The following is a 17759-nucleotide window of genomic DNA, read 5'->3' as shown; positions in this document are numbered from 1 at the left end:
ATAGTAGTAGATGCAGGCAGGAGTCGGTTTACTTGTCTCGGACGTGATGCCTATATACATCATCATACCTAGATATTCTCATAACTATGCTCAATTATGTCAATTGCTCAACAGTAATTTGTTCACCCACCGTAGAATACTTATGCTCTTGAGAGAAGCCACTCGTTAAACCTATGCCCCCCGGGTCTATCTTTATCATATTGATCTCCTACTACTTAGTTATTTCCTTTGTTATTTACTTTGCCTTTATTTTACTTTGCATCTTTATCACAAAAATATCAAAAATATTATCTTTATCATATCTATCAGATCTCACTCTCGTAAGTGGCCTTATAGGGATTGACAACCCCTTTTTGCATTGGTTGCCATGATTTATTTGTTTTGTGCAGGTACGAGGGACTAACGCGTAGCCTCCTACTAGATTGATACCTTGGTTCTCAAAAACCGAGGGAAATACTTACGCTACTTTGTTGCATCATCCCTTCCTCTTCGGGGAAAACCAACACAGTGCTCAAGAGGTAGCACTTTGCTTTATGTAATTTAGGTGCTAGTGTTTCCACAATTCCGAAATCTCTTTGTGATTTTCTAGGTTTTACCAAGTTGGAAGAATGTTCTCTTAATTTTGCACTTGGCGGATTCCACTATTAAAAAACCTTTAGGGAGGATTAATGATGTTCTTATTCTTGCAAATAGGAATTATGTGCCCATAGGTTTTATTTTTCTTGATATTGATTGCAATCTGTCTTGTCCCATCATACTTGGTAGACCATTTTTTGAACTATAGGTGTCATGATCGATATGAAAGAAGGTAATATTAAATTTCAATTTCCACTGAGAAGGGGTATGGAACACTTTCCTAGAACAATAATTAAGCTACCATATGAATCAATCATGAGGGCAACCTATGGGGCAAAAACTAAAGATGACAATACATGAATCTATGCATTATGCCTAGCTAGGGGCATAAAATGATAGTGCTTGTTGGGAGGCAACCCAATGAATAAAATATTTTTCTATTTTTGTTTCTATTTTTGTGTGTTCACAAAATTATTCTACTGTTATGATTGTGTTTTTATGTTTAATTAGTGTTTCTGCCAAGTAAAACCTTTAGGATCATGTTGGGTGATAGTTGATTTGATCCTGTTGAAAAACAGAAACTTTTGCATCTAGTAGGTGAATTGTTAAAAAACACATAAATGACGAAAAATTTTGTATGTTTTACAGAAGATTGTATACAAATTTCCTATGTTGTCCTAAGTTTTCAGAATTTTTGGAGTTACAGAAGTATGGTCAAATCCAGATTACTACAGACTGTTGTGTTTTTGATAGATTCAATTTTCGTTACATTGTGTGCTTATTTTGATGAATCTATGGATTGTATCGGGGAGTATAAGCCATGCTAAAGTTCAAATATAATAGTTATAATGCAATAAGAAAATATGAATGGGTTTGCAACAATACTTAAGTGGTGATTTGCGTTATTATACTAACAGATCTCAGGAAGGTTTTGTTGAGTTTTGTTTGATTGAAGTTTTCATGTTTTGGGTGAGATCATGATGGATGAAGGAATAAAGAGTGAAAAGAGCCTAAGATTGGGGTTGCCCATGGCACCCCAAGATAATATTCTAGGATAACAAAGCAACTAAGCTTGGGGATGCCCCGGAAAGCATCCCCTCTTTCTTCTAACAACCATCGCTAATTTTTACTTGGAGCTATATTTTTATTCATCACATATCATGAGTTTTGCTTGGAACATCTTGTACTATATGAGTCTTTGCTGGTTTTGGTTTTTAGTTTGTTACAATCATCCTTGCTGGACATACCTATTTGAGAAAGCCATGATGATGCTATGATTTGTTAGAATTGCTCTATGTGCTTCACTTAAATTTTTTGTGCTATGGAATTGTGATATGTCTCCTACGTATCTATAATTTATGAAGTATTCATGCCATGTTTACAACAATTTTATATGGTTTTAGAATGATTTTATTAGAACTAACCCGGACTGAGATTGTTTTCAGCAAAACTACTGTGGTGTCATTTTTGTGTAGAAGTAAAAGTTCTCGGAATGGGCTGAAAATTTACTGTGATTTTTTATGGACCAAAAGAGACCTCCAAGGCACAAGAGCTGGGCCAAGAAGTGGACAAGGAGTCCACAAGCCCTCTAGGAACGCCCTACCCCCTGGGAGGGGGCTCCAGGCTTGTGGTCACCTTGGGCACCCCCTTCATGTGAGACCGACGCCAAAATTTCTTATAAATACAAAAACCTCCAAAAAGAACCCTAGATCGGAAGTTCCAACACCGCAAGCCTCTGTAGCCATGAAAAACCCATTGGGAGCCCGTTCCGGCACCCTGCCGGAGGGGGAAATCATCACTGGAGGCCATCTTCATCATCCCGGTGGTCTCCATGACAAGGAGGGAGTAGTTCACCCTCGAGGCTGAGGGTTTGTACCAATAGCTATGTGTTTGATCTCTCTCTCTCTCTCTCTCTCTCTCTCTCTCTCTCTCTCTCGTGTTCTCTATTTGGCACAATCTTGACGTATCACAAGCTTTGTTACTATAGTTGAACCATATGGTGTTTCTCCCCCTCTACCTTCTTGTGATGAATTGAGTTTTACCTTTGAGATTTCAATATTATTGGATTGAATACTTTTATGGATTTGAGAACACTTGATGTATGTCTTTGCGTGGGATACCCGTGGTGACAATGGGGTGTTCTATTGATTCACTTGATGTATGTTTTGTCACTCAACTCGCGGATTCCTGAGGTGACATTGGGGTAATCTATGCATAGGGGTTGATGCATGTTTTCATCCTTGTTTCTCCGGTAGAAATCTTGGGGCACTCTTTGAGGTTCTTCATGTTGGATTGAATATTATGAATCTGAAGTTGTTTGATGCATATCGTATAATTGAGCCACAGATACTTGTGGTGACATTGGAGTATCTAGGTGACATTAGAGTTGATTGATGTGTATCATATTGTGTTATTTTAATACGTACTCTAGGATTGTTTGTGAAACTGATAGGAATAGCTCAATGGATTTATCGGAAAGAATAACTTTGAGGTGGTTTTGTACCCTACAAGCAATTTCATCTTATGTTCTCCACGATAGGAACTTTGGAGTGACTCTTTGTCGCACGTTGATGGATTGCCATACGATTTGATTATGTTATCATTGTTGAGAGACTTTGCACTAGTGAAACTATGAACCCTAGGCCTTGTTTTGAAGCATTGCAATACCATTTTTGCTCACTTTTTTACTTGTACCTTGCTGTTTTTATATTTTTAGATTAAAAAACCCATATCTACTATCCATACTACACTTGTATAACCATCTCTTCGTCGAACTAGTGCACATATACAATCTACCGTTGTATTGGGTGTGTTGGAACACAAGAGACTCTTTGTTATTGGATTGCAGGGTTGTTTGAGAGAGACCATCTTCATCCTACGCCTCCCACAGATTGATAAACCTTAGGTCATCCACTTGAGGGAAAATTGCTACTATCCTACAAAACTCTGTTCTTGGAGGCCCAACACGAGTCTACAAGAAGAAGGTTGCATTGTAGACATCAAGCTCTTTTCTAGCGCCGTTGTCAGGTAGGTGAGTGCTTGAAGGTATATCCTTAGATATTGCAATTTAATCTTTTAGTTTCTTGTTTTATCACTAGTTTAGTCTATAAAATAAAAATACAAAAAATGGAATTGAGGTTGCGTCATATGCTTCATCTTTTTAATGTCTTCCGTGAAAATGATGGAAAGGAAAATCCTGCTCAAGTGTTAGAAGAAGAAGTCAATAAAATGTTTTGCACTAAATATTTGAATGATGAGCATGATTGCAATGTTGTTAGTATGAATTATTTGAATATACATGATGCTAATTATATGCAAAGCCATAAGCTTGGTGATGCTATGTTTGATGAACATGATATTTTTCGTCCCCCAAGTTTTGATGAGCAAATTTATTATGATGATAGCATTCCTCCTATTTATGATGATTACATTGATGAAAGTGGGTATGGAAGAGTGTCAACTCTAGGTAATGATCCCACTATTTTGGAGGGTGTTGAATCTTATTATATTTATGAAAGTTGATTTGGAGAGGTCATGACTTTGTTTAGTGATGAATCCACTATTTTTGAAGAGGATTCAATTGATTATGAGAACAGAGTTGCTATCTATGATGATTATTGTGATGACATGTATGCTATAAAGAAAAATGATAACCATGAAACTTGTCATCATGATTTTAATTTTCAATTGGATTATGCCTCACATGATAGTTATTTTCTTGAGTTTGCTCCACTGCTATTCATGATAATAAATTTGCTTATGTGGAGAGTAATAAAAATTCTATGCTTATGTATCATGAAAAGAATGCTTTATGTGATAGTTATATTGTTGAATTCATTCGTGATGCGACTGAAAATTACTATGAGAGAGGAACATATGCTTTTTCATATTGCAATAATATCAAGCTTCCTCTCTATGTGTTGAAACTTTTGAAGTTGAACTTGTTTTGTCTTCCTATGCTAGTTGATTCTTGCTCCCAAAAAATATTTGCTCACAAAATCCCTATGCATAGGAAGTGGGATAGACTTAAATGTGCTAGTCATATGCTTAATGATGCTCCCATTATGTTTCAGTTCTTATCTTTTATGTGAGCATCACTGAAATTGTCATGCCTAGCTAGAAAGGCATTAAAGAAAAGCGCTTGTTGGGAGACAACCCAACATTTACCCCTACTCTTTTGTGTGTTCACATGATTAATCTACCGTAGTAATCATGTTTTATAGCTTTTGTTTCAATAAAGTGCCAAGTAAAGCCTTTGGGATAGTGTGGATGATAGTTGACTTGATTCTGTGCAAAAACAGAAACTTTTGTGCCCAGTAGCAGAATTGTTTAAAATTAATGGAGCGTCAAAAAAATCTAATTTTTTTACAGATGATTGATATACAAATTGTCTATGTTTTCCTAATGTTTCAGAATTTTTGGAGTAATAGAAGTTTGGTTGTTGTTCAGATCATTACAGACTGTTCTGTTTTCAATGCATAGTTTGCTTGTTTTCTAGTTTCTATGGCTTATATTTCTCAATATAAAATGTAGAAATGATATGTTATAGTAGGAATTGTGTGAGAACAATTATAAATCTTATCTTGATAGTACCAAAGTGAATGATTTGTCTTTATCATACTAACCCATCTCATGAAGTTCCGTTAAGTTTTGTGTGATTGAAGTTTTCAAGTTTTTGGTAAGATATCGATGTGAGGAAAACAAGGAGTGAAAATACCCTAAGCTTGGGGATTCCCAAGGCACCCCAAGGTAATATTCAAGGAAGATCCAAGCAACTAAGCTTGTGGATGCCCCGGAAGTCATCCCATCTTTCGCCATCATCATTATCGGTAACTTCACTTTGAGCTATATTTTTATTTGTCACATGATATGAGTTTTTATTGGAGCGTCATTTTATTTCATTAGTATTCGCTTGCTGCTATTTAGAGTAATGTTTTGCATATTTTAGTCCAATAAAAAGGTCAAGTATAGCCTTTGCCAGGCTTATTTTGCAAGTCTATATGTTGTAGTTTTGAAAACAGAAAGTTTTCTATCATTGTTTGAATATTTGTGAATAGTCAGAACATTATAAAATCTTGAAATTTTTACACAATGAGTTGGTAATTTTTCAAAAAAAAATTGGAGTTTGGGAAGTATGATTCCTCTTGCATTCTTTAAAGATTGTTCTGTTTAGACAGATTGTTGTTATGTTTGCATATGTTTGCTTGTTTGATGATTCTATTTGAGATAGGAGTATTAAATATGCAGATGCATTTTGTATGCAATGTAAAATTATAATTTTAGTGATTTTCTATAGTTGAGAATGATAAGGCTTTTCATTGATTTGTACTAACTTATCTCACGAGTTCTTGTAGAGTTTTGTGTGGATGAAGTTTTTAAGAATTAGGGAAACTGTGATATGAGACGAATTAAGGAGACACAAGAGCTCAAGCTTGGAGATGCCCAAGGCATCCCTAGTTAATATTTCTAGAATTCTCAAGCATCTAAGCTTGGGGATGCCCCGGTTGGCATCCCACATTTCTTCATCAACAATGATCGGTCAGTTTTGGTTGAGCCTAAGTTTTTGCTTCTTCACATGATATGCGATATCCTTGGAATGTCATTTTATTTTGTTTTCCTTGCTGTTTGAATAAAATACTTAAGATCTAAAATTCTTAAATTAGAGAGAGTCTTCACATAGCTACTTAATTATTTGACTACTCATTGATCTTCACTTATATCTTTTTGGAGTAGTTTATCAGTTGCTCTAGTGTTTTACTTATATATTTTTAGAGCACGGCGGTGGTTTTATTCCGAAGAAATTGATGAACTCTCATGCTTCACTTATATTATTTTGAGAGTCTTATAAGTAGTATGGCAATTTGCTTAGGTTGTGAATTTAGTCCCAATGTGATGGGCATCCAAGAGGGATATAATAAAAACTTTCATGAAGAGCATTGAATATATGAGAAGTTTGATTCCTTGCATTTGTTTTGAGATATAAAGATGGTGATATTAGAGTCATGCTAGTGAGTAATTGTGGATTGGTAGAAATACTTGTGTTAAAGTTTGTGATTCCCATAATATGCATGTATGGTGAACCATTATGTGATGAAGTTGGAGCATGATTCATTATTTGATTGTCTTCCTTATGAGTGGCGGTCGGGGACGAGCGATGGTCTTTTCCTACCAATATGTCCCCCTAGGAGCATGCATATTAGTACTTTGATTTGATGGCTAATAAATTTTTGCAATAAGTATGTGATTTATTTATGACTAATGTTGAGTCCATGGATTATACGCACTCTCACCCTTCCACCATTGCTAGCCTCTCCAGTACCGCGCAACTTTCGCCAGTGCATTAAACCCACCATATACCCTTCCTTAAAACAGCCACCATACCTACGTATTATGGCATTTCCGTAGCCATTCCGATATATATTGCCATGCAACTTCCACCATTCCGTTTATTATGACACATACCATCATTGTCATATTTCTTTTCATGATCATGTAGTTGGCATAGTATTTGTGGCTTGACCACCATTCATATTTTTTATACATGTCATGTGACGCTCGCATAATTAAGCTACAGTAACCCCATCCTATTGATGCCACCTCACCACGATTTCTCATGTTAATCTCGCATTGATCCAATCCGGTTCAAATTCAAATTTAAAATAAAGTCAAACGATTAAAGTTTACGAAAATCAAAACTAAAGTGTTCGAAAGGTGCCAAATAATCCATATGAAGTATTTGTGGAGAAACCACGGCTTTATAAGGTATTTAAATGTTCTAATATAAAATAATAGTAGTTAAAACAATTTTTGAATGACTTAAATAATTATTTTATTGTGGACTATTTTAATTATCTACCAAAATTATTATGACAAAAGAGTATTTAGAGATACTAATTTAGGAATTAATTATATATTTTATCAGACTAAAATAGTTTGGAAAGTTAAATAAAGTAGTAAAAGAAAATTAAATCGTCGGATAAAAAGAAAAGGGGAATAACCCCCCCCCCCTTTCTAGATCGAGATCAGGGGCAACAACCGCGCATCCACCGCCCATCGTCGGCGCTGCCCTGACCCCATCGCTGCTCGTCACCAACCGCTGCCCGATGCCACCTCGTCGCCGCCACGTCTCCTCTTTCCCTCTCGCTCGCCGCATGCCCCGACCACGCTCGCCGCGCACGATCGCGCTGGGCCGTGCGCCGTGCCCCTGGACGCGCGTTGTGCCGGCCTGCGCCTCTTCTGACCGCCGCACCCAGCCACCCCCTTGCACACCCCGCACCGTCTCACTTCGTTTCGCCCTACTCGCCCCGCCGCAACCGCCCACTGTGCGGGCCGCCTGCCCATGTCGCGTCCGCTTCTGCGCCCCAGCTTGCTGTGCTCGCCGCCACACCCCGCCCACGCACGAATCACGCCGCCTCGCCATGGCCGCTGGTCCGGCTTGACCGCATGCCCCTGCGGCCTACTGGCCTCCCTAGTCGTTGTCGTCCGCTCCACCCCGCCGGGCAGGAGCCCACACTAGCACGCCCGTTACGCCCGCCCCATTTGGCCCTTGGGCCAATGACGACAGACCCCATGCCCCTGAAACGAAAACAAAATTAAAAAAAGAAAGATAAATAAATTAAAATTAACTTAGTTAATTAATAAATTTATTAATTAAGTTTTCTTAATTAATTGAACATTAATTAACCTATCTAATTAGTCTAACTAATCACGTTAGTTAACTAGGCAGACAATGACGGGGGGCCCACCCCTGTTGACTAGTCAAACTTTGGTTGGTCAACTGGGACCCCGTGGGACCTCATGTCAGCCAATGTACATTTTTGTTTGCACCATTCTAGGTACATCTAGAAATTTGACATTTAATTTTTGAATTAAAATAATTTAGAAAATGAATTAAAACTTTGAAATTAATATAAAATAATTCATAACTCAGATGAAAATACTTTGTACATGAAAGTTGCTCAGAAAGACGAGACGAACCCGAATATGCGGTCCGTTCATCTGCCACACGTCCTTAGCATAGCGACCATGCAACCGTCCCTCTCCGGTACGACAATCCAAAAATTTCTCACACCGACAATACTTTCTTGGAAGTTTCCCCCCTTCAGCAGTAGTACCTACTACTGCGTCAGGTCACCCCTAACACCGCATATTGCCATGTTATGCTTTGTGCGTATTTGATTGCTCTTGTATTTATTATTTCTTCCCCCTCTTCTCTTCAGTAGACTTCGAGTCCGAGGCCACTGCTGCTGCCCCGATTGACTACGGTGTTGACGACCCGTCCTACTCTGCCGAGCTTCCAGGCAAGCAAACCCCCCTTGATCAACCAGATATTTCCCACTTTCTTATCTCTTATTCTTTCATTAGGTTTGCTACTATTGTTGATTCGATAGCTCCTATTCTGTTGCATAGCCTGTCATTGTTGCTATTGTTGTTACCTGTACCTGCAATCCTAAATGCTTAGTATAGGATGCTAGTATTCCATCAGTGGCCCTACATTCTTGTCCATCTGCTATGCTATATTATCAAGCCATGGTCACTTCAGGAGGTGATCACGGGTATATTGATACATACATACTATAGGTTACATGACGTGACTAAATTCAGGTCGGCTCATAGAGTACCCGCAAGTGATTCTGATGTGGGGGCTGAAAGGATAGGTGGTTCCATCCAGGTAGTGGTGGGCATGGGTTCCCGATGGCCCCTGAGTTTACTTTGTGGTGGAGCGACATGGAAGGTTTTGACCACCTAGGAGACAGGAGGGCCTGGTCCTCGTCGGCATCTGCGGTTACTTCAAATAGCACGCTTAACGAAATTGGGTATTTGATCTGAGTTGGCCATAGGCCTATACACACTAACCACCACACGGGAACAGTTATGGGCACTCGACGTCGTAGTATCAGTCGAAGCCTCCTAGATGTCAGCGGTTGAGCACCGTGTGCAGGATGGGACTAGAACGCCTGCTCTTGTATTAGGGGGGCTAGGTCTGCTTCCGGCCGCCCTTGCAACTTGCAGGAGTGCAAAGGGCGGTGGGCCCAAGACACCTGCATGCTTAGGATTTAGAACGGCGTGCTAACCTCTCGGTTAGGCCTAGGTAGGGCTGCGATGTGTTGATCTTCTGAGGCCGGGCATGACCCAGGAAAGTGTGTCTGGCCAGAGGGATCGAGCGTGTTGGGTAATGTGGTGCACTGATAACCAACAAGTATAGGGGATCACAACAGTTTTCGAGGGTAGATTATTCAACCCAAATTTGTTGATTCGACACAATGGGAGCCAAAGAATATTCTCTAGTATTAGCAGCGGAAAAGTAAATAAGCGAAGAACAATATGTGGAAAGCTCGTAGGCAATGGATCAGTGATGGAGAATTATGCCGGATGCGGTTCATCATGTAACAGTCATAACCTAGGGTGACAGAACTAGCTCCAGTTCATTGATATAATGTAGGCATGTATTCCGCACATAGTCATACGTGCTTGTGGAAAATAACTTGCATGACATCTTTTGTCCTACCCTCCCGTGGCAGCGGGGTCCTTACGGAAACTAAGGGATATTAAGGCCTCCTTTTAATAGAGAACCAGGACAAAGCATTAACACATAGTGAATACATGAACTCCTCAAACTACGGTCATCACCGGTAAGTATCCTGATTATTGTCACTTTGGGGTTAACGGATCATGACACATAATAGGAGACTATAGACTTGCAAGATAAGATCAAGAAGACTCATATATTGATGAAAACATAATAGGTTTAGATCTGAAATCATGGCACTCGGGCCCTAGTGACAAGCATTAAGCATAGCAAAGTCATAGCAACATCAATCTCAGAACATAGTGGACATTAGGGATCAAACCCTAACAAAACTAACTCGATTACATGATAAATCCCATCCAACCCATCACCATCCAGCAAGCCTATGATGGAATTACTCACGCACGACGGTGAGCATCATGAAATTGGTGATGGAGGATGGTTGATGATGACGATGGTGATCGCGACGGATTCCCCTCTCCGGAGCCCCGAACGGACTCCAGATCAGCCCTCCCGAGAGGTTTTAGGGCTTGGCAGTGGCTCCGTATCGTAAAACACGATGATTTCTTCTCTTTGATTTTTTTCTCCCCGAAACACAATATATGGAGTTGGAGTTGGAGTCAGAGAGGCAATAGGGGCCCACGAGGTAGGGGGCGCGCCCCCCACCCTCGTGGAGAGGTGGGGGCCCCCCTGGCCTTCATCTTTTGCAGGTATTTTTCTTATTTTCTGAAAAGTGGCTCCGTGAAGTTTCAGGTCATTCCAAGAATGTTTGCTCCTGCACATAAATAACACCATAGTAATTCTGCTGAAAACAGCGTCAGTCCAGGTTAGTTCCATTCAAATCATGCAAGTTAGAGTCCAAAACAAGGGCAAAAGTGTTTGGAAAAGTAGATACGTTGGAGACGTATCAACTCCCCCAAGCTTAAACCTATGCTTGTCCTCAAGCAATTCAGTTGACAAACTGAAAGTGATAAAGAAAAACTTTTACAAACTCTGTTTGCTCTTGTTGTTGTAAATATGTAAAGCCAGCATTCACGTTTTCAGCAAAGATTATAACTAACCACATTCACAATAACGCATAGGTCTCAAGTTTACTCATATCAATGGCATAATCAACTAGCGAGCAATAATAATAAATCTCGGATGACAACACTTTCTCAAAACAATCATAATATGATATAACAAGATGGTATCTCACTAGCCCTTTCTGAGACCGCAAAACATAAATGCAGAGCACCTTTAAAGACCAAGGACTGACTAGAAATTGTAATTCATGGTAAAAGAGATCCAGTCAAGTCATACTCAATGTAAACTAAAAGTAATGAATGCAAATGACAGCGGTGCTCTCCAACTGGTGCTTTTTAATAAGAGAATGATGACTCAGCATAAAAGTAAATAGATAGGCCCTTCGCAGAGGGAAGCAGGGATTTGTAGAGGTGCCAGAGCTTAGTTTTGAAACATAGGTGAATAATATTTTGAGTGGTATACTTTCATTGTCAACATAACAACCAAGAGATGGCGATATCTTCCATGCAACACACATTATAGGCGGTTCCCAAACAGAATGGTAAAGTTTATACTCCCCCTTCCACCAACAAGTATCAATCCATGGCTTGCTCAAAACAATGAGTGCCTCCAACTAACAAGAGTCCCAGGGGGAGTTTTGTTTGCAATTATTTTGATTTAGTTTGCATAAAGCATGGGACTGGGCATCCTGGTGACCAGCCATTTATCTTGTGAGCGAGGAGCGGAGTTGATAGAGGCGAGGGTCCCGATCTTTCGATGAGATGATAACTATCGATTTGGTGGAGACGACTTTGACGATCCCACTACAAACGTGCACGACGTTGCGCCTTAGCAATCGCTAAACCAATCTCCTGAGGTTACTGACGATGCTGGAAGCACGGTCAGCCTGACCACGAAGGTCTATTCCTGCAAGCAATCGAAGAACGAGCAAGAATATGATAAAGCAATCTGAATATTGCAAATATATATGAAGTATTGATAATGGTGGGGATCCGGAAGCGGTCTTGGTCTGGTCGTTGGACACAAACGAAGTACACGAAGTTGCAATGGCTAACTTTTAACTAAACAAATCCCAAGGAAAAGCTACTAGATGGATCTACTTATATAGGAGCAAGGGGTGGTGGCCAAGGAGGTGGGAGGACGTCCCAAGGCAGCCTAAAACTAAATCTAGGTCGTACAAGGCCAATGGGCCCAAGTGGAGGTGATGTAACACCTTTGGACTTGTAGTTTGACTCGGATTCTGCTGCAGCATCAGATTGTTTCGTCCACAACTCAACGCTCCGGACGAATTTGAAGGTGATTCCAATTGGATTGGAAAGTGAACGAAATCTAGTTTCCAACAAAAAAAGAATCACCCAATTCGGAGTCCGTATGAAAAACTTGTATGCTTTTGAGTCAGGTGTGTCTGTGCAGTCCGAATCTGAATCCAGAACGTGAGAGACTTGGACTCTATCTTCTCTTGGGCCAAAAGTGACGTGAGAGAACTTTTTGGACAGCAAATAAACATCTCTTTCTTCCTTATCTTCATATGTGGATTGTACAAATGTCCCATACACCTGCAATTAGACAAAACACAAAAGTGTGTGAAGTATTTTTGTTCTGGATAACATAAATAGATTATTGAATAGTTTGCACTAGAAATCACCTGACAAATATGCATATATGCAATATTTTTGGTCATATCCAAGGTAGTCATGTCCTCATCATCCTCCCCTTCTTGAAAATAAAGCCGTCCTCGGCGTTGCTTAATCTGAAATGTGGCTAACAAAAGAGACAAGGTGTACATGTTGTATATGTATATGTCATCCATTTTTACTTCCCTTGATTTTTGCATATATGACACATGAATAGATGAGTAACTTGCATAGTTCATAAAATCTAAAGCCAAAAAATTAGCACAAGAAGTAGAAGGCATGAAAATATTGCAACTCAGTTTGCACATATAAGTGAAGCTCTTATTCATTTCAAAAGATTGACAATGTTCATCATTAAACCATCCCAACATTGGTGAATAAACCTTACTTGCATCAAATTTACATGCTACAACATGCTTAAATAAGCAAACATGCAATAAGTCATTCAACACAGAATCATCACCAAGATTAGAGGTCATATCAAAATGATTAAACATTGGTTCTTTTGCATCAATAGTTAATTCAATGGGTGCACTCAAAATTGTTGGTATTTCAGTTGTTTGATCACATGGCAAAGTCAAATTATCAACGTAGTCCTCTAAAATAGGTGGTGTGATCAAAGTAGTGGGTAGCTCATCAGATGGTGCATTCAAATTGACAAGGCATTCATCATTCTCATGTAGAGATGGAAGATCAGTACCTTTGTCATTACCTCTTATGATCAACTCAGATGATGTAGCCACTCTCGGGGGCGATGTGTCACATGGTGGAGGTGATGTAGTCCTGACAACAACGGATGTGGTTGTCATAGTATGCCTAGTAGTTGAAGGAACAATCATATCAACTCTTGGAATGTGCACCGTGCGCTTGTTCTCCTCGTGGCCAACACGTCGTTTTATTTCCTGTTCAGCTTTGCAAGCAAGATGAAACAAATGGTCCATAGGATAACACTCTTCATGAATTAGTATCTCTTGAATATCACGGTTTAATCCTCCCCAAAATCTATCCATAAAATCATCTTCACTTTCTTCTAAAGAGGAATGCAACAAGGTAGTTTGTAAATCATCATAATATTTTGTTACAGTTTCACTACCTTTTTTTAAGTGTTGCAACTTCTTAATCATGTCACGAGTATAATAAGCAGGGACGAAAGTATGTCGCATGGCAAGTTTCAAATCATCCCAAGTAGTAGGTATATAATCAGCGTGTAACCGACAATATTCACTCCACCAAACCAAAGCATAACCAGTGAAAGAACCAACCGCAACCTTAACCTTTTTATGTTCATCAAAATTATGGGAAGCAAATATATTTTTTATGTCGAACTCCCATTCAATAAATAAAGCAGGTTTAAAACGGCCATTAAATGGTGGTATAGATACATTAACCTGATCATGTGCATTTGGATGTTTGTGCACCTCTCGTGACGGTTGTGGTATTTGCAAAGGTGGTGGCACGTCTCCCGCGATCGACAAAGCCCATGAATTGACTCTGGATCCTGTCATGATTAGTAGAGCAAGAAACAAAACCCAAAAATAATGTTCCTATAACTACTAGGATGTGGTGGTAAAACGCTCACAGTAAAGCCAATATCAATGTCTTACAAGTTCTTACCATGCAGCAGGCGGTGATCGGCAACCAGCGGTGTCAAGTAACTCCGAATATTGAGTAAAGCGATTGCCAGGGGAGCGTACGTATACACGGTGTAGAAATATGTGGAGCTGAGTTGGCTATATATGGTAGCAAAAGATTAGCAATAATCAATTCAAAGATGCAATGTTGAATAAACGCTCAACGACGGTACTGTGCTGGTCCTAGGCTAGACCGGACTAGAGACGCGAGCCTAGAACACTAATGAGGTCACGTCGTAGCACAACCAGCATCAATGAAGGATACAAAGTAGCTCTGGATCGCAAGATATAAGTGAAGATCACAACGGCAGTAAAGATAATGATGTGAAACAATAGCCAAGCTGTTTTACTGAACAGTGCACAAAACAGATTCCAATCCGAATTCAGGTACGAGATTGATTCTAGATAGATCCAATTTTTTTTCTTCTCTCTTTTTTTTTTCTCACGCTTTTTTTTCTTTTTCTTCTCCCTCTTTTTCTTTTTTTTTCTTTCCTTTTTTCTCTCTTTTTTTCTTTATCTTTTTTTCTCTCTCCCTCTTTCCAAAACAAACTAGATAAGATGTAGATTGGATCAAGTGAAGATGGGAACGATCTCAACTATGATTATGATAATGAATGGTGGGTAGCACGTGGAGAAAATTGATGGATGGGTGGTGGACAGCGGAAGGGATAACGATGCAGCGGCGACGTGACTAATGTGAACAAAACTTGAAACTCTAAACGACCTAGACACTAAGACCAGCAACTCGACACGACGATGCAACCGATAATTCAACTATGCAAGCAATGAAAAGAAAATTGCAAAGGCTCAGACTGGCTTGGACAAAGGATGAATAGATCTAACTCTTTTTTGTGGATTTTTCTTGGACAATAGGTAAGAAAATAAATCTAATCTAGGAAAACTGGAAATTCTCACCGAGCAACCTGAAAACTGATACCACTTGATAGAGGCGAGGGTCCCGATCTTTCGATGAGATGATAACTATCGATTTGGTGGAGACGACTTTGACGATCCCACTACAAACGTGCACGACGTTGCGCCTTAGCAATCGCTAAACCAATCTCCTGAGGTTACTGACGATGCTGGAAGCACGGTCAGCCTGACCACGAAGGTCTATTCCTGCAAGCAATCGAAGAACGAGCAAGAATATGATAAAGCAATCTGAATATTGCAAATATATATGAAGTATTGATAATGGTGGGGATCCGGAAGCGGTCTTGGTCTGGTCGTTGGACACAAACGAAGTACACGAAGTTGCAATGGCTAACTTTTAACTAAACAAATCCCAAGGAAAAGCTACTAGATGGATCTACTTATATAGGAGCAAGGGGTGGTGGCCAAGGAGGTGGGAGGACGTCCCAAGGCAGCCTAAAACTAAATCTAGGTCGTACAAGGCCAATGGGCCCAAGTGGAGGTGATGTAACACCTTTGGACTTGTAGTTTGACTCGGATTCTGCTGCAGCATCAGATTGTTTCGTCCACAACTCAACGCTCCGGACGAATTTGAAGGTGATTCCAATTGGATTGGAAAGTGAACGAAATCTAGTTTCCAACAAAAAAAGAATCACCCAATTCGGAGTCCGTATGAAAAACTTGTATGCTTTTGAGTCAGGTGTGTCTGTGCAGTCCGAATCTGAATCCAGAACGTGAGAGACTTGGACTCTATCTTCTCTTGGGCCAAAAGTGACGTGAGAGAACTTTTTGGACAGCAAATAAACATCTCTTTCTTCCTTATCTTCATATGTGGATTGTACAAATGTCCCATACACCTGCAATTAGACAAAACACAAAAGTGTGTGAAGTATTTTTGTTCTGGATAACATAAATAGATTATTGAATAGTTTGCACTAGAAATCACCTGACAAATATGCATATATGCAATATTTTTGGTCATATCCAAGGTAGTCATGTCCTCATCAGGAGTCCACTCCTCTTGAGAATAACCCGCCTAACATGGAAGATACAGATAGCCCTAGTTGATACATGAGCTATTCGAGCATACAAAACATGGTATTTATTTGAAGGTTTAGAGTTTGGCACATACAAATTTACTTGGAACGGCAGGTAGATACCGTATATAGGTAGGTATACTGGACTCATGTGGAATAACTTTGGGGTTTAAGGGATTGGATGCACAAGCAGTATTCCCGCTTAATACAGGTGAAGGCTAGCAAAAGATTGGGAAGCGACCAGCTAGAGAGCGACAACAGTCATGAACATGCATTAAAATTAATCAACACCGAATGCAAGCATGAGTAGGATATAATCCACCATGAACATAAATATCGTGAAGGCCATGTTGATTTTGTTTCAACTATATGCATGAACATGCGCCAAGTCAAGTCACTTAAATCATTCAGAGGAGGATACCACCCTATCATACCACATCATAACCATTTTAATAGCATGTTGGCATGCAAGGTACACCACTATAACTCATAGCTAATCAAGAATGGCACAAGAAATTACGATCTCTAGTTGTCATTGCAAACATGTTTATTCATAATAGGCTGAATCAGGAACGATGAACTAATCATATTTACAAAACAAAAGAGGTCGAGTTCATACTAGCTTTTCTCATCCCAATAAGTTCATCATATAATCATCATTATTGCCTTTCACTTGCACGACCGAATAGTGTGGATAATAATAATAATAGTGCACGTGCATTGGACTAAGCTGGAATCTGCAAGCATTCAATAAACAGGAGAAGACAAGGCAATATGGGCTCTTTTGTCAGATAAACAATAATGCATATAAGAGCCACTTCAACAATTTAATCATGGTCTTCTCCTGTCAACCCCTAAAGAAAAGAAAAGAAATAAAACTATTTACATGGGAAAGCTCCCAACAAGCAAAAGAAGAACAGGAAATATTTTTGGGTTTTCTTTTTAATTACTACAACAAGCATGGAAAGTAAATTAATTAAAAGCTAGAACTAATTTTTTTGGTTTTTTCTTAAGGTTTATTAAACACACAAGAAGAAAGCATAGAAGGGAAATTAAACTAGCATGGATGATACAATGAAAAAGTATGAGCACCGACATCTAGCAATGAGTGTGTGAACATAAATGTAATGCCGGTGGGAAATACATACTCCCCCAAGCTTAGGCTTTTGGCCTAAGTCGGTCTATGACCACGGCTAGCCTGGCGGATATCCATAATAGTAGCTGGGGTCGTACTGCGATGCAGCGGCTATCGCCTGCTGAGCTGCAGCGTGGCGACGAGCAGCCTCCTCTCTCCTCTCATACTCATCTTCCTCCTCTCTGGTGATAGTATATCTTCCTCTTGCCTGATAATCAAAGAAGGCATGAGCAGGGAGAGTAATACGGACAGCACGTCATCTGTCAAAGATTAGTCGAT

This window comes from Triticum aestivum, chromosome 6A (assembly GCF_018294505.1).
Source record: "Triticum aestivum cultivar Chinese Spring chromosome 6A, IWGSC CS RefSeq v2.1, whole genome shotgun sequence".
In the NCBI taxonomy this organism is placed as follows: domain Eukaryota; kingdom Viridiplantae; phylum Streptophyta; class Magnoliopsida; order Poales; family Poaceae; genus Triticum; species Triticum aestivum.
The sequence above is the reverse complement of the archived record's forward strand: the minus strand, read 5'-3'. Positions refer to the sequence as shown.